The sequence below is a fragment of the Bubalus kerabau genome, chromosome 8 (assembly GCF_029407905.1).
Source record: "Bubalus kerabau isolate K-KA32 ecotype Philippines breed swamp buffalo chromosome 8, PCC_UOA_SB_1v2, whole genome shotgun sequence".
Lineage (NCBI taxonomy): Eukaryota > Metazoa > Chordata > Mammalia > Artiodactyla > Bovidae > Bubalus > Bubalus kerabau.
In genome coordinates, this window is record NC_073631.1 from 71,292,543 (window position 1) to 71,318,454 (window position 25,912).

General features: G+C 42.0%; 1 protein-coding gene across 1 annotated transcript in view; it reads left to right on the top strand.

The window, feature by feature from the left end:
• Positions 1–25,912, top strand: part of JAZF1 (JAZF zinc finger 1) — a 334,411-nt gene that overhangs the window by 29,494 nt on the left and 279,005 nt on the right. The gene's annotated exons all lie outside the window — the stretch shown is intronic.

Sequence of the window (25,912 nt, forward strand, 5' to 3'; positions counted from 1 at the left end):
ACCTAATATTAATTGTGATCAATATCCTAAAGTTTCTCAAATTAATAAGGTACAAGTGGAATAATAAAGAAGGCAGTTAGATAGGGAATGTGAATGGGATTCAGTTTTCACCTGTACACAAAGGAGCAGACATCCGGGAGATAGATAATGAATGTGATTTGGTTAGTTGGTTGATTGTTGAGTGAATGTTTGAGTCCTGCACTCACTCCAGGGCACCAGAGTTTTGAAAATAAGATTAAGTTTGCCCAGGGATCTTGAAGGGGTTGTATAATTATCAAATCTTAAGCACTGGAAGGGTCATTAGAGGTCTCAAACTTACCCAGCAGCCCCACACAAGATTTCTTCTATAGGAATCCTAACAAATGGCCCACTGCCATGCTTAACCATTGTAATGATTAAGGGCACATCAATCCTTTTCTGGTCCATTCTATTGTTGGACAACTCTGATTGTGGGACTGTGGCAAAAGCTCATTTGTGCTTTGCAGATTCTCCTTTGTGTGGCAAGACATCCTCATGGGTAGAGGAAAGTCAAACAAGACAGTATTTCCAAAAATTTTGGGAAGCCTGTACTGTATTAGGGGCTGCATTTATATACTTCCTTCATTGCATTTTGAAAAGACCTGGCACTGAGAATTTTTAGGATTTCCCAGCATTCTCGCTTAATTTTCCATAGTGAAGTTTTAATGGGGACTTCATTTAGATTCCCATAATGATTGTTTAGGAAGCAACAGTTAGAACTGGACATGGCACAACAGACTGGTTCCAAATAGGAAAAGGAGTACATCAAGGCTGTATATTGTCACCCTACTTATTTACATGCAGAGCACATCATGAGAAACGCTGGGCTGGAGGAAGCACAAGCTGGAATCAAGATTGCCGGGAGAAATATCAATAACCTTAGATATACAGATGGCACCACTCTTATGGCAGAAAGTGAAGAACTAAAGAACCTCTTGATGAAAGTGAAAGAGGAGAGTGAAAAAGTTGGCTTAAAGCTCAACATTCAGAAAACTAAGATCATGGCATCCGGTCCCATCACTTCATGGCAGATAGATGGGGAAACAGTGGCAGATAGATGGGGAAACAGTGGCAACAGTGGCTGACTTCATTTTTGGGGGCTCCAAAATCACTGCAGATGGTGACTGCAGCCATGAAATTAAAAGACGCTTACTTCTTGGAAGGAAGGTTATGACCAACCTAGATAGCATATTAAAAAGCAGAGATGTTACTTTGCCAACAAAGGTCCGTCTAGTCAAGACTATGGTTTTTCCAGTGGTCATGTATGGATGTGAGAGTTGGACTGTGAAGAAAGCTGAGCGCTGAAGAATTGATGCTTTTGAACTGTGGTGTTGGAGAAGACTCTTGAAAGTTCATGGACTGCAAGGAGATCCAACCCGTCCATCCTAAAGGAGATCGGTCCTGGGTGTTCATTGGAAGGACTGATGTTGAAGCTGAAACTCCAATACTTTGGCCACCTGATGCAAAGAGCTGACTCATTTGAAAAGACCCTGATGCTGGGAAAGATTGAGGGCAGGAGGAGAAGGGGATGACAGAGGATGAGATGGTTGGATGGCATCACTGACTCAATGGACATGGATTTGGGTGGACTCCCGGAGTTGGTGATGGACAGGGAGGCCTGGTGTGCTGCGGTTCATGGGGTCGCAGAGTCTGACATGACTGAGTGACTGAACTGAACTGAATGATTGTTCTAGAAGGAGACAGGGGGAGGTTATTTGGGAGGCAGGAGAGGATCTATGGTGTGGAAAAACATTCTGGGCTTTTTGGTTCCTCACAAATTCAGTATAAGCCCACATTGTTGCAGGCCTCCCAAACTGCCCTTAGTAGAGGTATTGCATTCCCCCTGTGGTGAGTGGTAGCCCCACCAAGATCATTGCTTGTTGTCATTCCGTCACTATTTCATGCCTAACTCCTTGCAACCCCATGGACCGCAGCATGCCAGGCTATCCTGTCCTTCATTATCTCCCAGAGTTTGCTCAAAAATGGAGTTTGTCCATTGAGTCGATGATGCCATCCAACCATCTCATCCTCTGTTAGCCCCTTCTCCTCCTGCCCTCAGTCTTTCCCAGTATCAGGGTCTTTTACCATTAGTTAGCTCTTCGCATCAGGTGGCCAAAGTATTGGAGCTTCAGCTTCAGCATCAATCCTTCCAATGAATATTCAGGGTTGATTTCCTTTAGAATTGACTGGTTTGATCTCCTTGCTGTCCAAGAGACTCTCAATAGTCTTTTCCAGAACCACTGTTCAAAAGCATCAGTTCTTCAGTGCTCAGCATTCTGTATGGTCCAACTCTCACATCTGTACATGACAACTGATCATTCCTAGATCTCATCAATTCTGCTTGTCACATTGAATGAACTAGGTCTCCAAAGAAAGGCTGTCAAGAAATGAAGGCTTTCGACAAATGAATGGATAAGGTAAATGTGGTGTGTATACATACACACACATATACATACACACAATGGAATATTACTCAGTCATAAAAAGAATGAAATAATACCATTTGCAGCAACATGAATGGACCTAGAGATTATCATACTAACAGAAAAATACAATTATTATATAATTATTATTAATATATGTATCATATTCCCCTTACATGTGGAAAACAGAAATAGACTCACACACTTAGAAAACAAACTTAGGGCTTCCAAAGGGGATAGTGGGATGAAGAGGCAGGAGAGAGATAACTTAGGAGTTTGGTATTAACATATACACACTACTATATATAAAATAAATAAACAAGGACCTACTGTATAACACAAGGAACTATATTCAATATCTAGTAATAACCTATAATTGAAAAGAATCTGAAAAGATATATATATATAATACATATATTCTTTATATATAAATATATATATTCTTTTTATATATATAATATATATTTTTATATATGTGGGTATATATATATATATACCCACATATATAAAAATCATCTTGCTCTATACCTGAAATTTACACAACATTATAAATGAACTATAGTTTTAAAAATGATTTAGGATTCAGTTAAGCAAAAAGAAATGAAGGCTCTGGAACCCTGTAATGAGGAAGAGAGGAGAGTGTGGCATGCTGAGCTTGGTGAGGAGAACATAGTTCTGGATGTGAGGAGGTCTGTCAAGAAGAGGGAACAGATGTGCTCAGTGTGACTGCAGAGAGTGAAGGTGGGGACACTGCTGTGAAGGGTGACCATTGAAGGTGAGGAGAGGAAAAACAGAGATTATGGCAGGCCAGGTTAGCCTCAGAGTTTCCTGGTATCTTCATCTGCTGCTGCTAAGTCGCTTCAGTCGTGTCTGACTCTGTGCAACCCCATAGATGGCAGCCCACCAGGCTCCCCCGTCCCTGGGATTCTCCAGGCAAGAACACTGGAGTGGGTTGCCATTTCCTTCTCCAATGCATGAAAGTGAGAAGTGAAAATGAAGTCGCTCAGTCGTGTCCAACTCTTAGCGACCCCATGGACTGCAGCCCACCAGGCTCCTCCGTCCATGGGATTTTCCAGGAAAGAGTACTGGAGTGGGGTACCATTGCCTTCTCCGGGTATCTTCATCTAGAACTGACCAAACCCTCTTTTTTGATCCCTGCCTTTTTATTGTCTTTGGGAAAAAAGCTGCAATCTGGATATTAATCATGAAAATTTCCCCAATAGAAAAGTTAAAGTCTTTTTTTTTAAAATCCTGATTTGAATGCAGACTTCAGGAAAAAAGATTTTTTTAAAAACATTGTTACCACTTTTTTAGTGTAAAATGGATGCTCTTGGTCAACATGTGCAAAAAGCTGCATGTTGTGATACGTGTGCAAAAAGCTGCATGCTGCTATGCAATCAATTTCAGTGAAACATTTTCTAGGAGCCTACTCCTGGCTGATACTGCGCTTGGAACTGTGTGCTCATAGGTGAACGTACTTGGGTTTCCTGGGGCGGGGTGGGGTGGGGGAGGTGGTTCCTGGTGACCCCACACTGCTTATAGGAGATGAGTGAGGGGCTGGGTGAGGGGAAGTCAGTGGGAAAAAGGCAAATTTAGGGGTGACCTTTGAGCAGGATCTGGGAGGAGGAGTCAGATGGTAGAGAAGGGCAGATGTTTCCACACCGCTCACTCTGTGTGCAGAGGCATGGGGTGTGGGACGAGCAGACAGCAGCTCTTAGCTCCTAGGGACTAGTACTGCACGACACCAAGCCGACATGGTGGAGGGAAGGATAGGAGAAGCGTGCTAGGGCTTGCATGGTAGGTTGGTCTTCCTTCTCTTTTGTTATGTTGGACTGCGGGCTGTATAGTTTAGTTGGAGACAGTCCCAAGCTGTTCTGTACACAAGCATTTTTCTCCACCTTTGCTTCTGGATTAAAAGAAAAATTGTCATAAATGGGGAGTTGGCCTCTGAAAGTTGGCACTTAGCCAGAGAGCTCAACAAACCGTTTATATGATTTATAATTTTAAAAATTCTTCCTAGAAACTATGAAACTACAATAGTGCTGTGTCTGTTGTGAAAATGCAACACAGATTTTTTTAAAGCATGTAGTCATAATACTTCTAAAGCCTTTTCTATTCCAGTAATCTTTATATCCCAGTACTTGTTTATCTGTGCATCTTTTTTTGTGCTTTCTTACTCTTTATCATTTTTTCCCCCTTTTCACACTACTGCCCTCTTCCTCTCTCTCTCTCTCTCCCCCCCATCCCTGCTCTTCCATCCATTATTCTTCATTAATGTGCCACATTTACTCTTTTTTTAAAATTGAAGGATAATTGCTTTACAATAGTGTGTCAGTTTCTACCATACATCAGCATGACATTTACTCTTGAGTAGAATTTTATATTTTTGCCTTTCTCTTTTACAAAGGAAGACTAAAGCACGATTTAGTTTTTACGTCTGTGGCCTTTAATTTTCCCCCTCCCTCTGAGTCAGTGGGAAATAGAATAAACTAATAAAGTATCTTGTAGAAGTTAAGCATTTAAGTAAAATTAGAAGAAATTTGGTTAAGTTTGAGAGAAAATAATGTGCTAACAGGTGGCTACCATAGTGGGGTAAATGGTGGATAAGGTTCTCCTCTGAGGGTCGGAGGACCAGCTTACTTATACAGGAACTAGACTCAAGGTTTCATGAGTAATAAAGCCATTTTGGGGGTTCATACTGTTAGGACTTTATACTAAAGGTAAGACTTTTAGGTATTCAGATGAATCTTAGTAAAATTGTTGGAGTGATATGGTCAAATATGGGAAAATCCTTCACAGACGTTTGGCAACCCTGTCATGAATCCATCAAACGTAATTCATGTCCTTTTAAACCTGCCTATTGTTAGCTGACCTGTAGCCCTTTTTTAAAGTATAAGATGATCTGATTAATCAGTAGATCTGGCTGAATTTCACCTCTTTGTAATGAAATAATTAAGTCAAATTGAAATTCCTACTTCATCACATCAGCCTGAAACTACATGAAGACATGAGCCTGATGATTTGTTTTGGAAAATCTATAAGTAAAATAATACTGTGATAGATGTTCTAAAGCAGAAAGAAAAGTAATAAGTATATGTCACTATGAGCCACAAGTGAGTTTGTTTTTTTTTTTTAACTAGTAAAGAGTATTTTTGCAAACTTTTACTGAATTGTGGGCTTCCCTGATGGCTCAGATGATAAAGAATCTGCAGTGCAAGAGACCCGGGTTCAATCTCTGGGTTGGGAGGATCCCCTGGAGAAGGGAATGGTGATTCACTCCAGTATTCTTGCCTCGAGAATCACATGGAAGAGGAGCCTGGTGGGCTACAGACCATGGAGTCGCCAAGAGTCAAATATGACTGAGCAACTAACATTACTAAATTGTGGCCATTTATAACAGTTTGAAATGAAGGATTTAAAAAAATTTAGTTTCAAACCTCAAAGCACTGAAAATAAAAATATTTTATCCTCAGGTTTTAAATGGATTGTAGAAAATGAAAAAGATACAGAAAATGGGAACATAAATTATAGAAAATTTAGAAAACATATAAGAACATAAAGTACATTGATAATCCCCCTTCTCAGGGCCAGTGCTATTAATATTTGGATGCATTTCAGTCTCTCTTTGTGTTTACGTGATTCATTAATTATTATATATAATTTACATCATGCTTTTTCCATTAATCTTATAACTTAATCATTTCTTCCTTCTAGTACAGATTCTTTGTCCAGGAACTTTTAATGGCTCCTTAGATTGACTTCACACACTGTAATTTAAAATAGTTCCGGAGTATACTTCACATTCTGGAGAAGGCAATGGCAACCCACTCCAGTACTCTTGCCTGGAAAACCCCATGGACGGAGGAGCCTGGAAGGCTGCAGTCCATGGGGTCGCTAAGAGTCGGACACGACTGAGAGACTTCCCTTTCACTTTTCACTTTCATGCATTGGAGACGGAAATGGCAACCCACTCCAGTGTTCTTGCCTGGAGAATCCCTGGCACGGGGGAGCCTGGTGGGCTGCCATCTCTGGGGTCGCACAGAGTCGGATATGACTGAAGTGACTTAGCAGCAGCAGCAGCAGCATACTTCACATTCAGCCTAGAGGCCCCAATACACCTGGTGGAATTTCGGACCTCAAGGGCCGCTCTTTCAGCTGTCAGGCCACTGCAGGGGAACTGGTGGCCTCGTGCATGTGGCAGCCACTCGGGCCTGCCCCTTCAGATCCTACCTGAGTGCTTCCTAACCTCTCGTCATTGAGGACATTGATGAACTGCTTTGCCTCTTAGGACGAAAGCCCCCTCCAGAGCTCTAGTAATCCTGCCCGAAGATGTAGACCTGGACCAGCTCAGGACATCATGTCCACTGGTCTGTAGCAAAATGAGCAAAAATGACAGAGCCACGGTGTGAGCGTTTCTTCAGGTTAAGTGCATCCTTTGCCTCCTTTATGCTGAGATGAGATCCTTGGGTGAGTGTGCACTGGCTGTTGTTGCTTTTACAGGAGGAAGATGGTGGTGGTACATAGGCATCCTTGGCCTGTCACTTGTCTTTACAGCCCTGCTCTGTGGAATCCCCATTTGCAAGCAGCCCAGTCACAGCCCAGCTGTTGGTGTTTCCCTGTCTGTTCCCTGCATGTCTTTGCTCACCTTGCTTGCTCTTCCTGGGATACCTGTCTGCACCCTTTGCCAGGACAGAAAGTCTGTCTGGGTCCCTCAAGCAGAGCCTTCGAGCTTCCCAGACCTGCCTCTTCACCAGATAGAATGAGCAGCCCCCCTTTGTGTAACACTCATCCTGCTTCCTCAATTCCCTGAAGAGCCTAGATGCTCCTTGAGGAAGCCGAGTCCTGTCCGGAGAACCCAAAGGAGACTGGGGACAGGCAAATTAATTAGTAATTATTTAGCTCACTGTCATATCACATGTTTGTGTATGTGTGTGCTAAGTCGCTTCAGTTGTGTCCGACTCTTTTCGACCGTATGAACTGTACCAGGCTCCTATGTCCATGGGGATTCTCCAGGCAAGAATACTGGAGTGGGGTGCTGTGCCCTCCTCCAGAGGATCTTCCTTACCTAGGGATCGAACCTGCATCTCATATGTTTCCTGCTTTGGCAGGTGGGTTCTTTACCATTAGTGCCACCCTGGAAGACCCCAGATGGGTGGACAATGAATAGCCTCCTCTCCTCAGACAGTCCAAGCTCAGATTTTCACAATCAGAATGAGACAACCATACCCCCTTTCTCGTTCTGTCAACAAATGCATGAAAACCTTTTTTTTTTCTTTTTCCTTAGTGCCTATCCGACTGGAAATAGTGCCAAAGAGGTATGTTGCCCTCTCCCACTGTCTCTTGAACATATGGGGCCTGGGCTCTGTGGGCCTAGCAGGTCCCCCCTCACTGGTGAATTGCTCAGTGTCAGAAACTGGGGGAAGCATCCTGCTAGTAAGAGCATGGAAATAAAAAAGCAATGTTAGCCCAAACTCCTGGCTTCAAATACATTCCTGCACAAGCAACAGATTTTAAACCTGGTATTTGTTTAAAATGCATGTATCTGTGTAGACATTTGATGTTTACAGGGAGATTGTCTGGTTCCAACTGTGAAAATCTGAGCTTGAGCTGTCTGAGGATAGGAGGCGGTTTATTACCACACAGCCCCGCTCATGTGTAAACGCTCCCTGGTATCACAAGAAAGGTCTAGATTCACCAGAAATGGCAGTGACAGTGCTTCATCCCAGAAAGAAAAAGATATACCGTTTCTGTGTTTCGTTTTGGATTGGTAGGAAAGGTTTGGACACTACCTCTTTGTTAGTGTCAGAGCAGAATAGTGGATGGGACAGCCTTACCTGTCCTGAGACCCCTCACCCATCTGTGTCTGACTACCTCAGGCTTGGGGGCTTTCCTCCCACACATGCTGAGCTGCCCATGTCATCAGGGCGGTGAATGTGACTTAGCAGCGAATCCTTTGTTGCTCTCTGATTGTTTCAAGTGTGGCAAGCTAGTTTGTGAGCTTATGGAGGGCAGGGACCATGTTTTACCCCTTTTAATTTATTGTACTAAAGACGTCTAACGTCACCTAGGAACTTGGCAATTTTTTTTTTTTTTTAATGAATGCTTAGATGGATGGATGAATTAATGAGGGAAACCATTTCTTGGACCTCACTTTGATTATACCGAGGAGTCACTCCCAAGCCCAGTAATACTCAGATATGCTTTCTGAGAAGACTAAAAGTCAGGAGATTAGATTATGTGCATAAAGATGTTCGCCGAAGTCTGTGCACAAGAGCAAAGAGTTGGAAATATCCTGAATGAGTAATGATGACATGGGATTGGTTCCGTAACTGGAATGTTTACTTGCTCTACTGTGCAGCCTCGAGAAGAATGATGGCTATGCAGCAACCTAAAGAAACGTGCTTGACAAAGTGTTGTCATGAAAGCGGCATTCCAAATGCCACAGATATTTGGGAAACCCAGATGTTCTGGGAAAAAGAAGGAAGTTTACCAAAATGTGAATACTGGTCGTTCAAATAGTAGGTTATGAGTGATTTCTTTTCTCTGTTTTCCAAATGCCTTGGAAAGTGTCTCAACTACTTTTATGATGTGACAAAAACCTTTTTTTCTTTGCAAATAGGGGGAAAATTATCTAAAACAAATATATCAATTGTGAACAGTTTTTAAGTCTTGGAAGGTTAAGTACTCCAATACTTATCCTCTAGACTTTTTTTTGTATCCTGGAACTATTTTGATTAATTTTTAATGGGAAAATAGTAATAGGTTTGCAGCAGGACACAGCAATAGCATCCAGAGTGCTAAGTAACATAGGAAGATGGAATCTTCTGTTTAAACATGGTGATAGTCTTGAGCTTTTTGGAATAGGGAGATCCAGGTCTGCCAAACTTGGTAGCCCCTGAGAACATCTCTGTTCAGGAACTTAGCACAGCAGTCAGACTGTTTATAATGATGATTGTGTATCATCAAATATTTAATTATGTTCAGTAGACTCTGTTTAATAAGGTGTGGAGTTAGTACTTTTAGTACTTGATTAGTACTTAAAGGCACTAAATAAAATTTTCAGTTATCTGAAAATTCACTCATGTGAAACACCTGAAGATCATGAATCTTCAGTGCTGTGGGGTAGTTCACGTACCCCTCACAGTGGACAGGTGGCAGCTGTCAGGTGTCTCGCTGTTTTTTTTGTAACACAACATACTGATCAGTCAGTGGGGAAATGGTGTTTCCTAATGTGCTGGTCTCCTCTTTCATCATCAAGAGATTTCACCAGGGTGTTGGCTTCCCATCTTCTCGTTCTTTACTTTAGCATATCTAGTCATTTTCACCTCTGGGCTTAAATTCTTCCTGGCTTGCATAACATGGCCATCTAGGCAGTTTTTGTAACTGGCCAAGTGACCAATGTCATGTGGACATTTCTTTGAGGGACTAAATCAAGGAAAATCAAGAAATAGCTTTGGGATATTTGCACCAGCCTTATTTTTAGGGCTTCTAGGAAGGATATAAAGATGATAGGAAAACATGGAGTGCTTATAGAGCAGTGAAAAGGAATAGGCTCTCAATCCGCACAGCAAAATGTGTAACTTTCCAGACTACTATGCTAAGCGAAAGTAGCCAGACACAGAAGGCTACATACTGTATGATTCTATTCATATGAAATTCTAGAAAAGGATTAACTACAGTGGCAGAAACCAGATCAGGTTGCCTAGGACTGGAATGGAGGAAGGGGCTTGCCTACAAAGAGGTATCAGGGAACTTTTGGGGGGTGATGCAAACACTCTTTTTTTTTTTTTTTTTTTTTACTGTGGTGTTGCTTACACAACCGTATACATTTGCCAAAATTCATTAAATTGTACACTTAAAATGGGTGAATTTTATATAAACTTTGTAAAGCTGTTAAAAATAAGTTGATGTGGAGAAAACTTTAAATCACTTTTCATGCTTCTTTGAGGATGAATTATTGCCAGACTATTTTCAGTATTGTTATGGCTTGTTGGATGCCTACAATAAACTACCATCCTAAAAGTTTAAAAGTGCCTCATCTGACTTTACTCAGAGTGGAGTTTAAATAAGTGATTGATTAAGCCACAGGGGCAGGGTATAATTCACTCCCAGCTTTGGATTTCCTTTGTCTCCATCTCAAAGTGTGCTCAGATGTGTTTTCATATTTGCTTCTGGTATTTTGGAAGACATGATCTCATGGTATCATACCCTCAGGCCCTGGAGAAGCAGAGATTGGGCACTTGAGCCTTGGCTTGGAGACCTTTCAGTGCCCTAGACATTTTAGTTAGCTTTTCCTTGGACCTTCCACTGATTTAAATATGGATCCAGCTACAGGGTATCCAGGGTGGGGGCTTTCTTTTTCCCTAGTTCTCTTGGTTGCTTCATTCACCATTAGTCAGGGCAAACTCACTATGATCTCTTTACTTCCCACAGTATTGAATGGATGTTTTTATGTTTTAGTGGAAAATAATTTCTTAAACAGAAGAGAGATTTCATTTTAAACGAATTAAAAGTAAATTGAAAAAGACCAACCAAAATTAATTTCTAAGTTTCATCAAAATTTATATTTTATTCTCCCTTCTTGGACTATATGAGTCATAATGCTAGGAAACCAAGGTCAGTTTTTCAGCAAATGAAATTTTAATTAAAAAAAAACAAACCTGAAATCGAAAAATTAGGACTGTTTGCCTCTGTCCATTTTCCTTCATATTGGGGGTTGTAATTTGTAATATAAATGAGCATATTTGCTGCTCTATGATTGTACTGTGATTAAAGTGTGATTTTATATATATATGTATGTATTATGTCAGCCTATTGTTTATTTGATTTAATGCTTTCCTTTTTTTTAAGTTGCTGTTGTATTCTCTTCTCTTTCTACCTGCTGCATCCTCTCTGTAAAGAGCCTGTGCAGGGCCTGGTGGTGAGCGAGCCCCAGTCTCGTGGTGACAGAGTGCTGTCACTGCTGATTGGCAGCCTGGGCCTGAGACTCTGGAACAACACTGCGGCTCCCATCGTTCCCTGCAAATGTCTGCCACTCCGGGCTTTGGAAATTGATGAGTGAATAATGTAGTGTACACATACTGAGAACTTACCGTTCCAGACAGAACAGTCTGTTTTTCTTTCAATGCAGTGTTCTAAGAATATGTACAAAGCTTTTCTGGTCCCCGTGCCTTCAAATCTTTTATTTTCTCTTAATATTTCAACCTCGTACAAATCAGCAGTATCTTTAATCTTATTCTCATTACCAGCTAGGGGCTAAGCATGGACTGAAGCGGATTTGCTGTGTGACCTTGGGTTTGAATTTCCTTATCTTCTAATTGAGAGGATAGCACTGCCTGTGTCTGAGGGGATGTGGTTTATGGTTTACTAAAGCTAATTAGTGATTATAAAGCAATTTGTAAATATGCTTAGCAGTGCAAAATCTTTCCAAGTTCATTCTCTTCTAATCCCCTCACCTAACAGCTTTAATCTGCACAGGTTCATTTGTTAGCCCATTTCATTTCTTCATTCAACACTTTTTTTTTTTTAACAGCGTATGTGCTAGGTCGCACCCACACTGCTTTGGGTGTTAGGAATTCAGCAGTGAATGAAACTGACTCTTCCTTTCCAGAGGTTACATTTTAGTAGGAAAGACAGATAATAAATAAGACATGGCTTTTGTTTTTAAAGCGCTTCTCGGACTGCACTGATGAGAATATATCATAGATTCCTTTAATAGATAGTTATCATTTTCTGTTATATTTAAAAGATCCATCTATCTGTAGTTCTAAAGGCCGAGCATGGGTAATGTCCCTTCTCCTCGATACAGGAGGACACTTCAGTAGTGCTAGAGGGTAGAAGGATAGTCTTTCTATTCATTAATTCTTCCAGCAAATATTGAGCATGGTGTACACCTGTACTGGGTGGTCAGAGGAACATCCTCTTCAAAGAATGTGGTTCCTACCTGTAACAGGGAGATGATAGACACATCGGCCAAGAATTACAACTCAGTAAGACACTGCTTTAAGGAAGGATGTACATTCAAAACATAGTGGAACCTGAGGGAGTCAGGGAAGTCTTTACCAGAGATACAGATAGCCTTAAACTAGAACTTGAAGGACATGGACAAGTTGGCAGTGTACACCTGTCAAAAGGGACTCTCCAAGCAGGGAACAATTGTACAACACAACAAAGGCCAGACATGCCAGAGATCAAAGCCTGGTGATTCTGGCAGAAGGATGTCTCAGTTGAGCTGGGATATGGAAAAGGAAGGTGTAGAGCTGTGCAAAAGGAGGCTGTACCCAGCGTGTTAGACCTCGGCTTAGGTAAAACTCTTCACCCTGTCTCTAAGGAGGCTGCAGACCAGAGTAGCCCCTGACTGTCCAAGTCATGTAGCTGGTTGGAGGCAGAATTGACACAGAAAGCTCTCCGGACTCCCAGTGCAGTACCTGGGACTTTTATCACTGGAACCCAGAACAAGTCCTAGGCCAGGGTTGACCAGTCCAGTGAATTGTGTTGGATATGGTTGCCTGGGAGGGATTGGGGGTGCTGAAACCCAGCGTGGTCTCTGCTGGCCATACTCTGCATCCAGTGCAGACTTATCTCCACTCCCCCCTGCAAGAGGAAGAGGCACTTCTTTGAAGTCCCAGACAGGGCCACATGAGCTAGCAGGGCCCTCGGTTACCCCAGCTTGAAGGGGCAAATTCAGAAACGAAAACGTTGTTATTCCAACACCAGGGCTTTCCTCTCTACTTGGCCTCTTAGTCTATGCTAGGACCTAAAAATGGGGGTGGGAGGAGGGGACAAAAGGAAAGATGCCCACAGTAGATAGGCCTTGAGTATTTGACAAGGACATCTGGAGTCTAAGGGCATCCTCCACTGCCCTTAGAGCTGATTTCTTTTCTTTTTTGATTCATAGCTACCATATTCAGCTTTCTTTTTTAAAACATTTATTTATTTTTAATTAGAGGATAATTGCTTTGCAATGTTGTGCTGGTTTTTGCCATACATCAACACGAATCAGCCATGGGTATACCGATGTCCCCTCCCTCTCAGCTTTCTGTATTTTTTAAATTTTTAAAAGTAATTTTATTTATTTATTTTTGGCTGTGCTGGGTCTCCATTGCCACGTGGACTTTTCTTGAGCTGCGGCAGGCAGGGGCTCCTCTCTGCTTGTGGTGCGTGGGCTTCTCCCCGTGATGGCTTCTCTTACTGCGGAGCGCTGGTTCGGTAGTTGTGGTACACAGGCTTAGTTGCTCCTCGGGATGTGGGATCTTCCCAGAATAGGGATCAAACCCGAATCTCCTGTGTTGGCAGGCGATTTCTTTACCACTGAGTCACCAGGGAAGCCCAGAACTGATTTCTGATATTGGAGGTGGGTGCTCCCTGCCTGGCAGGCTCTCTGTGAGCTTCAGGAAACTGCTGCACACCTAGCTCTCAGAGAGCACAAAGCTTCTGGCCTATACTGTGGCCTGACCCCTGTCATGGAGACTTCACAAGTGGCTCTCAGAGTGTTCTCAGAGAACCTGTGTAGGGATAGTTGCACATGTGTACATTAGAGAGGTGTTACACAGGAGAAATTCAGGTTTCTGAACCATACTCTAAACTTACTACATCAGCATCTCTGGAGATGAGGCCCAGGAATTGCACTAACTCCCCAGATAATTTTTATGGGTGGTGACATCTGAGACATTCTTTTTTCTGGTGATTTTTTTTTCACTGTCCTGCTGACAAAGAAGAGGGCGAAAATGTTTGAACATCATTAGAAATTTAGCCCTAACATTTGAAAGTTTAGTTTCTCTCATTTAATAACCTGTCTTGGAAATTATTCCATATCAGTAGTAGAACTGCCTCATTACCCTAAATGGCTGCATAGTATTTCACTCTGCAGACACACTATAATTTAGCTAACTAGTATTTTTCTGACTGTAGTGTTTTTAAACTATAATCCGGTTATAGGTTATAAATCAATTTTCCTTGACCAGCATGAATTTTTAAGTATTATTTTTAAAATGAAAAAAATTAGAAAAGAATATTTGTGAAACTTTTTTTTTTCAGTTTTCCATGTGGTTGAAATATTAAAAGTTATTTCTTAGTGTAGGCTGTGGTCAGAAGTCTGAAAGCCATAGATTAAGAGAACTATAAATATTTAAATTATCTCTCAAGTACCCAACATCAGAAACTTGCTGTTATCTTTCGGAGGGTAAGTTCATAGTAACAGCTGAACTTACTTTATAGGAACATTTATACCAAAACCAGGACTTAAAAAAAATTGTTATTAGTTTAGTCTATGCCCGATAATAATGAAGCCTTCCAGTTCTTAAGGCATGCTTTATTGAAAATGTCTATTTTGATCTTGGAACTGTAGATAATATAAGAACATAAAAGTTGAATTGAGAGTCTTGTTGGCATTCACTTGATGTTACTCTAAATACAGCCCTTTTTACAGAGGGAACTGGCTTGGTTTGAGTATTTGCTGGCCCCTTACCAACACCTTACAGGAATTTTCTGGCATTCTATCACTGTGTACCTAAAGAACATAGGGCAAGTTCTTTGACTTCACTTCTGGAGCTCAGAAAACTGAGCCTTTAAAAAAATCCTTTTCTTAAACCGTCTCTTCTGGTTTTCAGGGTTTCTACACAGGAGCTGTGTGTTCAGTTTGTTTGCTAACTTAAACTTTCTAGAAGTCACATGTCTCTGAGCTGTGTCTAGATCGACTTTCTATTTAACATTTGGCTTAAGATTTCACTGGAACCGGATGCAGGCTGTGGCTGCATCTTTTGAGCCTATGAATTTTTGTTCTGTCCTGAATTGAAAGCTGGGATAATATAACGTAACTGCTGCTGCTGCTAAGTCACTTCAGTCGTGTCCGACTCTGTGCGACCCCATAGACGGCAGCCCACCAGGCTCCCCCGTCCCTGGGATTCTCCAGGCAAGAACACTGGAGTGGGTTGCTATTTCCTTCTCCAGTGCATGAAAGTGAAAAGTGAAAGTGAACTCGCTCAGTCGTGTCCAACTCTTAGCGACCCCATGGACTGCAGCCCACCAGGCTCCTCCATCCAACTGAGAGCTTCCTAAAACTATGAGCCACGAATGGCTTTCACATGTCACCACATATTCATGGTTGTAAATTTCTTACTGTGTTAAAATTTAATATTTCCTACAAACATTCAAAAAGTTATAACTGTTCAAATTGCATTTGAACATTGTTTGTAGGGCTGCCCTTGTAAACTTCTTGAATTTAGTGATATCAAAAGGTTATATTTGGAATATTTATAAAAATCCACTGTTCAGTGTTTTTCCTAGTGTTTTGTTTTTCTTATAATAATGTAATACAAAGAAAATTGATTTTTTCCCCCACTAGTCCCTATACGTGTTGCCAGATCATCTCTATGTTAATTCAGTGTGTTGAAATATTGTCATTTATTGTGTTCTCCCATGATGTGAAACATGTTGGAGGCACCAACAGAAAGCACTGCAGGCCAGATACTATATCCGGTAGAACTTTCTAAGTACATACTTGGGCTCTCCTGCTCCAGACCTACTGAATCAGAATCTCCATGGGGTTTGGGTTGAGGGAGGAATAAGCACACCATCATGAGTGTTTCTGTCTCTGTCAGTTCTCCTTTATTTTGACTTGGCGACTAAACAATAACAGTTTTAACACCTCAGTCACTTTGCTCTCTGCCAGGGACCTGCAGTGACTTCACTGCAAGTGAATCTGGAACTTGGCACCCGGGACTTGCAGTGACTTCATTCAACCTCTGTGGGAGCTCTGTAGCCTTTCCTTTCCTCTCCCCACCTTCTTCTCTTTCGTGAAAGAGTGTGGCCTCTCTCTGCCCACCCACAGCATGCTCTCGGCAGACCTTCCTGACCACTTTGTCCACAGGGCTGCTGCCTCCTGCTCCACTCTGAGCTCCTTGAGGGCAGGATGTTTTCCTTGTCCTTCCTCATACAGAGCCTAGTCACATGGTGCACGCTCAGTAAACACAGTACTGAATGAATGAATTACTCAGGGCAGAGCAGCTGGAGAAGCAAGTGCTATTCCCTGGTCCTCTGGTGCAGAGGCAAGGGAATGAGTGGACCTTGCTAAGAGTTCCCTTTGGTCTTTTCCTTGAAAGTTTGGACCGTTTCAGGCTTGGACGCCCTTTGGGTCCTCAGGCACTGATGGGAGCACACGAAAGCAGTGTCTTATGGCAGGATCTGAACCAGGACATAGCTCATTAGAGGGAGTGGGGAAGTTTGTTTCCAATCCGAAGCAGGAATAGTGGGGCAAGAGGTCATCAGAGCTGGGCCCTCAGGGGAGTAACTCAGCCCTTCCATTTTAGGTCTACCATAACCCAGTGAATCACCTAACCAGTGAATAAATTAATCAATTAATTAATTAGCCAAGTAATTAGTTAATTAACTCATCAGTTAACTAGTTATCTAATCAGTTCACGTTTGTGTGGTTTGCAGTCTCCAGACAGCGTCAGTGTATACTTGTGCCTCCTGCCAACCCCAGGAGGGTAGTTAGCTGGGGGCGTCTATTTTATAGATAGGAAAGCTGAAGGCAGATCCACATATCTCCTAAGTGGTGAGTCTGGGAGTGAGCCCAGGCCTCTGGACTTCTAATTCAGTGTCCCTTTCCCTGTTTCCAGCGTCCATAGTTTCTTCAGGGCCTGTTGGTCTCGGCAAGTGCTCTCTCAGCTCAGCAGTGAAACCCAGGACCCTTCGGAGAAAGCTGGAGACAGATATTCTTTAGAGCCCCAGTTTGGATCAAAAGCCTACTAGGATTTACAAATCAGATTTCCTTACTGTCTTTGAAAAGTGTCTTTAATATGAAAAGCTTGTCATGCCTGTCAAAAGACGCTCACGACAGGTGAATAGCAAAGCATTCGGAAAATGAGAGTGAAGGGTTTTTATGAGGGAGGGAAGGCATAGCAACTTAATAATTACTGTTGAAATAGTCACAGCAATGCTGAAGCTTCTCCATAATTTAATCTAACTTAATACTAACCGCCTCCTCCCTGGTGGCAATACATAAATTAATTAATAGTAGGTTGGATTTGAAGCTGTGCCTTTATATTTAGGCCATTATTAACTTGTTCTCTGCGCCTTTCTTACTTGGATGGGTTTGTTCTCAGAAATGAAAGTAGCTTCTGGTTCTTATTTCTGTTGTGACTTCTACCAGCATCAGGATTTTGAAAACGTATGCTATTCTATCTAGTTTTTACTCCCTTCTTGTAATGAATGCCTGAGTCCTACAGAGAGGTTACATCACCTTGCTTTGTAGCACGTGATAGCTGTGGTTCCACAGTGTGGGTCTTGCCTCGTTAGTTTTTCTCCTAAGAGGCAATTTGTTGTTGTTGTTTAGTCACTCAGTCATGTCCGATCTTTTGTGACCCCGTAGGCTGTAGCCCACCAGGCTCCTCTGTCCATGGAATTCTCCAGGCGAGAATACTGGAGTGGGTTGCTACTTCCTTCTCCTGGGGACTTTACTGTCACAGGGATCAAACCTGCATCTCCTGCATTGGCAGGCGGGTTTTGTTTTTTTTTTATTACTGAGCCACCCTGGGAAGCCCCCGGGAGGCAATTAGTAGAAAGTGATGAACACTCTGGGCTCTAAGTGAGATAACCTGGAGTTGAATTTTGGCTCTACTACTTACTGATTTTGTGACCTTGGGCAAGGTGTATAACCTGCCTGTGCCTCAGTCTCCCCATCAATAACATGGGTGATAAGTACATCTATGCTATGGGGTTGTCATGACAATTAAATAAATTCCTACCTGTAAAGTTCTTAGAAGAACGTCCAGTGTGTTCTCAGAACCAATATATATTGGTTAACATGACTAACAGTATCCCTGTGGGTCCTTCGTTGCTCTTCATTCCCAAGGTGGTGACATAATGTTCTCTTGCTTGTCACCAAGTCTCTCCATCACCCAGATGGTCTGAAAGGAGCCAGGTTGGCCACCTGAGCTCCTGGATCCATTCCAGACACCACACATGTGATGACCGTTCAGAAACAGCATTGGTGAAGAAGTGGAGGCATCATTCAGAAAGCATTGCCATCCATGTTCTGGGGATTTGCAAAGATGAATTGCGCATAATTTGAAATTCCACCATTCGCCAGGGAAAAAGGACTCACAAGGAAGTACTTCTGATTCTGGTGATAAATGCTGTTGAGGAGCCTGAAGGCGTGGTGGGGAAAGGTATTTCTGGTGTCTGTGGATCACCTATCCCAAGTAGATTTCACCCTCATGTCTTGGAATGCCACAAGTTTGTGAAGGGTGACTTGGAGCAGAACAGAGGAACCACCAATGAGGTGGCAAAGTCTGGCTACAGAGAAACTACTGCACCTTAGCAGTTGATGGTCCTCATGCCCTGAACCCACCCCTTTCCCCTTACTTTTCCTATAGCTGGATGGTGGTTTCTATCCTGCCAGTTCCTCGTGTAAACCCCTTCTTGACCTCGGGAGCTTGTTGAGCCCATGAGGCCACACAGCACAGAGCTTCCTATGGGCTTTGGGATGGGATGACTTGAGCCTTAGCACCCCCAGCCTCACCGCTTTGCTGTGCACTTCATGTGGTCACTGTCCCCTCTGTGCCTCAGCCTCACCCTTAAGAGGGCATCAGAGTGCCTAGCACAGTGGGTTGTTAGGCGGCAGAGTGCTTTTGCACAGGGCCTATCACAGAGTAAGCAAGCAACATTAATCTTTATTTTCTGCCCCCCAGCCTTATCTCCTGCAGATGGGTGGTGTAGACAGCCCAGCCCACCCTCCTGCCCTTGGCTTGGCTGCTCCCCTGGCTCTGCTGGCTCCCTCATAGCTCATCTCAAGATCCAGCACCCCTGGGAAGCCCTCCTGGCAGTCCCTCTGTCTGCCTCACCTAACATAGCCCTGTGCCTGAGCAAGTGGTACTGATGTCAGTATTGGATCTTATTGTGCAGTTTTTAGTTATTACTCCTATGGGTCTCTCTCCCCCAACTAAACTGCAAATCCATGGAGGCAAGGACTGAAATTCTGGAGATTGAAGTGGCCAGTGTATGCCAGGTGCTCTCTAAACACTGGTGGATTTGAACCACCCAGTCAGAGCACACCACACTCTCAGCTCCATGCTTAAGGCTCCCCAACCTAGACCCACCTCACAAGTGTTGCTTCTATCTCCGTTGTAAACACATGACTGTTTCTAGACTCATCCTTGCTGGAGGGGCACAGGTTATATTCTTGTATGCATCCAGGTGATTTCCTTTTTCTTCCTTCTTCTCAAGAGGGACTGACTTCCTATTCAGGAGGTCACAAGAGCAAGAAAAAGTGTAATGTGGTGGATAAGGGCTTGGGTTTAGAGTTTGGAAGACTGGGTTTGAATCCCAGTTGTACCATTTATTTTTAGCTGGACTAGCTCAGACAAGTACCTTCGACTTTCTGAGTACAGTGCTTTCATCTGTAACTAGGAAGAGTATAGCTTCTTCATGGTGTTGTGAGGGTTACGTGTGATGATAAATGCAAACCATTCAACACAGGACCTGACACCTAGTGGACTTTAATGATTGGTGCCTGCTCTGGGTATGATTACTGTTGTGTTTATAGCTTCCATAGCAGCATTGTAGATTGGTGATGCTCTCCTTACATTTTGGAAGACTGAATTTTTTGCCTGAGGTAAAACAGAGCATAGAAAAAGGTATTTGTCCCGTTGCCAATCTCAGCCGCTTGCAGAAACTTCATTACATGGAGTTGCTTAAAATAAGAGACCCAGTACAATAGCACAAGACGTTAATACAGGAAGAGGACTAGAGATGACTCTGCTGATAACCTCCTCCTACCTAGATACGGAGCTACAAACAGAATTTTATATTGGTACCACCTACTTAGCCAGAATACCACCGGCTTGTTTATAAGTATTTTGTTCCTGGTGTTGCTGTAAATGTCACTTCACCTCAGCCTGAAATGAGTCTTTTAAGAGGCATTTTACAGTTCATGCTCTATGCTATTGATCAGACTTGAAAAGTAATTGCTTCTTTTGAAGCTCTCTTTTGCCCTTGAAAACATCTCCTCTGTGTTCTCTCAGAGCAGTGCCTCACAATACCGTCCCCAGATGTCCATGTGTGGGGGTGTTTATCAGATAAGGTTTTGGCTCAAAGTTTCAAGTAAAGTTATTTTGCTGTAAATCCAAGCCAGTTCTTAATAGAACAGCCACAGAACATGTGGTTCTGAGCACGTGGCAGGGTGCTGTTTGTTCTTATAAGCAATTAGCTGACATAAGGACAGTTGTAAAACTTGTAACATGCAGCAACCCCTACATCTTAAACTCGGTGTTTTGTGCCACGTGGTGAAAGCTCTGTCTAACGTCTGCTTTTCGGTTCACGTTTGTAGTAGCAACACAGTTCTGTTGTTAGGCATACAGCCTGTTGAGGACAAAGGGGTATTTCATTTAGGGGAGCAGAAACATTGAGCCTAGAACTTTCCACATTTAATGTTCACTCAAACCCGTGTCTGTGTGTATGCAGTGTAGTGCAGGTTTGTGTTTCGAGTAGTCTGTGTCTCTCAGTGGTAATTGACGATGTTATTGTAGAAGGGAAATATTAATTCCCCCACTTACTCAGTGGGGAAAATAGCTACTTTGCAGACAAGATAGCTCATCGTTTGCTTCATTTTGAATAGTAATGAAATATCACCCATACATCTGTTTGGTGTTTATTGAGCGCCTACAGTATACGAAGCATAATGCTAGGCATTTGGGAGGTAGAAGGAATCAGGTGTGAATCCCCTCCCTAAATGGGCTTACAGTCCAGGAGAGAGAATACAAATGTATTCTGAAAACTGTAATACAAAATAGAAGATGATAAATGATAGCATAAAAATGGATTGGACAATACTGTAGGAGTTATAAACCTACACACGCACACACACTTTTCTATCCTCTGTTCTCATATCCCTGGGAAGTCCCCTACCCTGAAACTTGTATTGTCACTATAGGATCCTGTTTTGAAACTAACTAGAATGACCTCATATGGATATTTTAAAAAATCACTTCTAGATTGGACCCTGATTGGTGCTTCTCAAAAACAAGGTCATGTTCTGTGTCTTCAGTAGAAGACAAAAACTGGTAAATTTTAAACCAACTGTAGAGACCCAACTCGGGATGTTAAAACTGTAAATGTTTAGTTAGAGATTGTCATTGTGTATGCCTTTGATGCTTTATATAATGGTGAAATCTCTAATGTAAAAAAAATTGTCATGTCTCATATGTCTGTTAAAGTTCTTTTTGAGACAGCCAGTATTCGTGGAGTGCTTATTGCATGCCGTTGCACAGGTTAGAGAACAGTGAACAAGAAATTACACTCCTGCTTTGGTGAAAATTTGGCTTTTAGTGAGGAAGACAGGTGATCCACAAAGTAAACAAAGAAATGAACAACGTTTCTGATAGGCCTATATGCTAGGAACCAGATCAAATAGGCCATAGGACCAATAAAAATGGACAGGTACATTTGAGTTTTGTTGGTGGCAGGTGGGACAACATTGGCTAGGGTCAGGGAAGGCCCATCTGGAGAGGTGAAATTTATTCTGAGACCAGAGTGATGTGAAAGACTCTGGAAGACTGGAGAGAGAGAGAGAAGGAGCAGAGGGAAGACAGAGGGAGCAGGAAGTGCCAGGGCTCTGAGATTGGAACAAGTTGGCCTTTTCAGGGAACAGGATGAAGCGTGGTGCAGTTGGAACATTGTGAGTGAGGTTGAATGGGGAGGTGGGGTCCTGGGAGGTTACAGTGAGGAGATGTTATAGCAGGTTGGTTTCGAGGCTAGTGCACAAAATTCCGTTTATCTTAAGCTGAAGTCGAACTCCAGTGCTATTCATACTAGGTTGAATCCTGGGTTTTAAGAGCAAGTTGCTGCTAGGTATCAAAACGAGGAAAAAAAGAAAATTTTCTATTTCCTTTCCTGGGTCCTCCCAGCAGAATTTTAAAAAGTAAATACAATTTGCATTTTGTCTGTGTCATCATCTCTATCTGTATCCCTTTATCTAGGCGACAGGTGTTAATGACTCTAACTTGATTTCCCCATTGTGATACCCCTTTCTTTTTATCCCTGCAACACTTTATTTTCTAAACTTAATTTTGCCTTACTTCCTGTTTTGATGGTCCTCAATCAGAACTCATTTCTTCACAGCAACCGATTATAGCTGATAGAAAGCAAGCATGGTTTGTGGTGTATATAACTGATAGGGTTTAATCTGCTTATAAAATTATTTGCATGTTTAAAAGAGTGTTGGTTAAGCCAAATGAATCATCGGTTTTAATGAATAAGATGGTAAAATAAAGAGGAGTAAACTATTGGAGAGGCTTTGAGGATAACCTGTTTTGAACAGATGAGACCCAGCCTTGCTTGTTTGGAATTTGCCTCAGTTGGTTAAAAGTGTCTGCTTTGTGTGGCTTCTTCCTTCCCTCCACTGAGAGATTCCTTCAAGATTTCCATACCTACTCATGAAGATTCTTTTGTAGCAGGAAGTTTCAGATTTGGGAGTTGTGTGAAGGGTCAGAGATGGGTTGAGGGTGAGGGTGGGAGAGAGTGGTGGCTCTCCGAGTTTCTCAGTTTGTAAAGTGTTGTCTTTCAGGCATATCCAACTCTTTGTGGTCCCATGGACTGTAGCCTGTCTGTGGAATTCTCCAGGCAAGATTACTGGAGTGGTTAGCCATTCCTTTGCCAGGGAAACTTCCTAACCAGGGATTGAACCTGGGTCTCATGGATTACAGGCAGATTGTTCAGCATCTGAGCCTCCAGGGAAACCCTGATTGATTGTAAATTGATTATAAATTGAGAGCTAACTGTATTCGGGTGTTTTATTTGGAAATTTTCACCTGCAGTTGGAGGATAAAAAAAAATTTGTTTATGGCTGACCTTTCTTCCACATCTATGTTTCATTTTCACTCTGTGTTTATGCATGTGGATGCAGGGTAATTCTGAATAATGGTAATGATGAAGGGCCATCATTATGCAGAAGATCATTCTGGGCTTCTAATTAAAATTAAGGCTGGAAATTGCTTCCTTATGTGTAGCTCAAATTGCCTTCACAGTAACTTCACTTTATAACTTCTATTTAATCCTCTCTTACCACCCTTAAGAATCCTGCCTCGTCCTTGAAGTTCACTCTTTTGAAATCTTTACGGGCAGCCCTGGTTTCCCCTAAACTATGAGTATCCTGATCTTTGTTCCCAGAAATCTTCAAGCTTGTAAGCAAAATAGTCTTTGCTCCCTTTAACCACCCTCCCACACACTTCTAATGAGTTCTGGTTCTGGAACACAACTTGATTTCATGTCGTGGTCAATATTATAAATTAACCGAGCCTTGCTGATCCTTCTTCTCCCTAATGAATTCATTGCTCACTGTCTTTCAGGCCAAGGCAGCCACACTCTGTTTACCCTAGTTAGTATTCTCTAATGGTAACCAAGTGACCAGTAACTCACATCCTTTGAAAATGAGCGCTTATTACATTCCAGCTCATCAGTTGCAGGAAAATTATATATAATGACCTTCTCCTTGGGATTCCAACTAAGAATGTTTTAGCCAAGCAATATCTGATCATGAGGGCAGTAGGATCCAAGAGGTTTTGTTTTTTTTTAAATCAATATTTTAGGTAGTCAGCCTCTGACCCGTATGTTCCAGGTGAAATTGCTCAGTACAATAAATTTGGAAGTTTATATGTTGACGTGTTTTTATTTCATCAGATTTCAAGAATGGTACTTAACAGTATTTCATTTTGAAAACTGTGCTCTTTCTTTTCCCACAATAGAGGGAAGTTTTGAGACAGAATGCCCATGGCAAAGGGACAGCCCAGTTTTCCAACCCTGAGGTTAGAAAAATCAGGCAATATTTGACTTGCTGAAAGAGTGGTAACAGAACTCCTATGCAAATTGTAGGATATGCTCTGTGGATTTGTGGTTGGTGCTGAGAAATGCTTATTTGGGTCATTTGTTGAATGAATAAAAGAATGTTGTGTCCAGAGCTTTGTCAGTATGTGCAGAGAGCAGGTGGTAGGGGCCAAATGTCTATCCTTTTGGCTTGTTGCTTATGGGAAAAAGAGAAGGAAAAATAGATGATAATTATGATTTTCAGGGTATTTTAAACCATTTATAATCATCTAGTGCACACTGTGGTATTATTTATGTAAGCAGAGAAGGCTGTGGTGAAATAAAAAAATGTTTTGGAAGGGAAGTGGCAATCTTTGTTATTTCCCCAACCTTGGTACTAAGGGGAAAGTTCATCGTGCATATGCAGGTAGTCCTTCATATAGATGTTTTTGTTGAAGTGACTAGAGGGCAGTTTTGTGAGGGCCTTCTGTCTTTGTGAATATATTTATAAGGTCATGGCATGCTCTTCAATCATGTTGTTTTTAGGGTTCTGAATCTTATAGAAACTAATGAACAATTTTTAATGTCAAGAATAATTTGGCTTAGGAACTACTGTGACAGGTTAGGCATCAGAAAATTTCCTATGTGATTACACTAAAAGCTTACCAGAATCTGTGATGTGGGGTCTGGGGATCTTTGTTTCTTATAAGCTCCCCAAGTAGTGTGCTGATCAGCCTGTTGTGGGACCCTGCCTGTCACTCCCAGAGAACTGTTATTCATGAAGAACTGCCCAGAATACATCACTGTGACTTCTGATGACCATAATCAGAGATCCTTGGGTCTGATTAAGTTGTAAAGCAGTTACTAGAACAAGTATTGACAGGTTAAGTTATTCCTTGTTCTTTGGTCTGACAGTTTTGTCCAATCTGTTGTTGTGTTGAGAGATTGTGGGTTATGATGGGAGGGCATAGACTAAGAAATGGGGAGTTGGCCCCATTTCAGAGAGCCTATCCAGATATAGGCTCTGGATAACACTGGAGCCGTACTTTAGAACTAAACGTGTATCATCCCACTTGGCCCTCAGAAAACTCTTGGGAAATCAGTTACACAGACATACTTCATTAGCACTCCTCATTTTCCAGGTAGGAAAACCCAAGCGTAGAAGACATAAGGCTTGCTTAATTTCACTTGACTGCTAAGTGCTGAAGCCCTTGCAAGCTCTCTGATACCTGGGAGCAGGGCAGTGTGAATGTGGCATAGTCACAGAAACTCAGATTCTTTCTGCCCCGTTTATAAAACATGCAAGAGTTTACCTTTCAAGTTATGAGGAGTGTGTTCTGTGAAATGCATTTATGTTTTGACCACTTCCTGGTTGAATAGAATTAAAGTTTATAGACTCTGGGGGCATGTTAAAAATTTTTTGTGTGTCTCAATTTTGTTCCAATAGAGCCTTTTGACTCCTTTTGAATTAATGAGAAAAACCTTGGTCTAATAAGTTTCATTAAACTGAATACTTGTAGTATTTATATATTGTACATATGTCTAGAAGCCTTCAAGTATTGGGCACACATTCATTAAAATGAACTAATAAAAATTACTAATAAACTCTGTATCAATGCTAAATCACTTAATAAAAACAATAATGAGATTTTTAGCATACTTTTACAAATGAC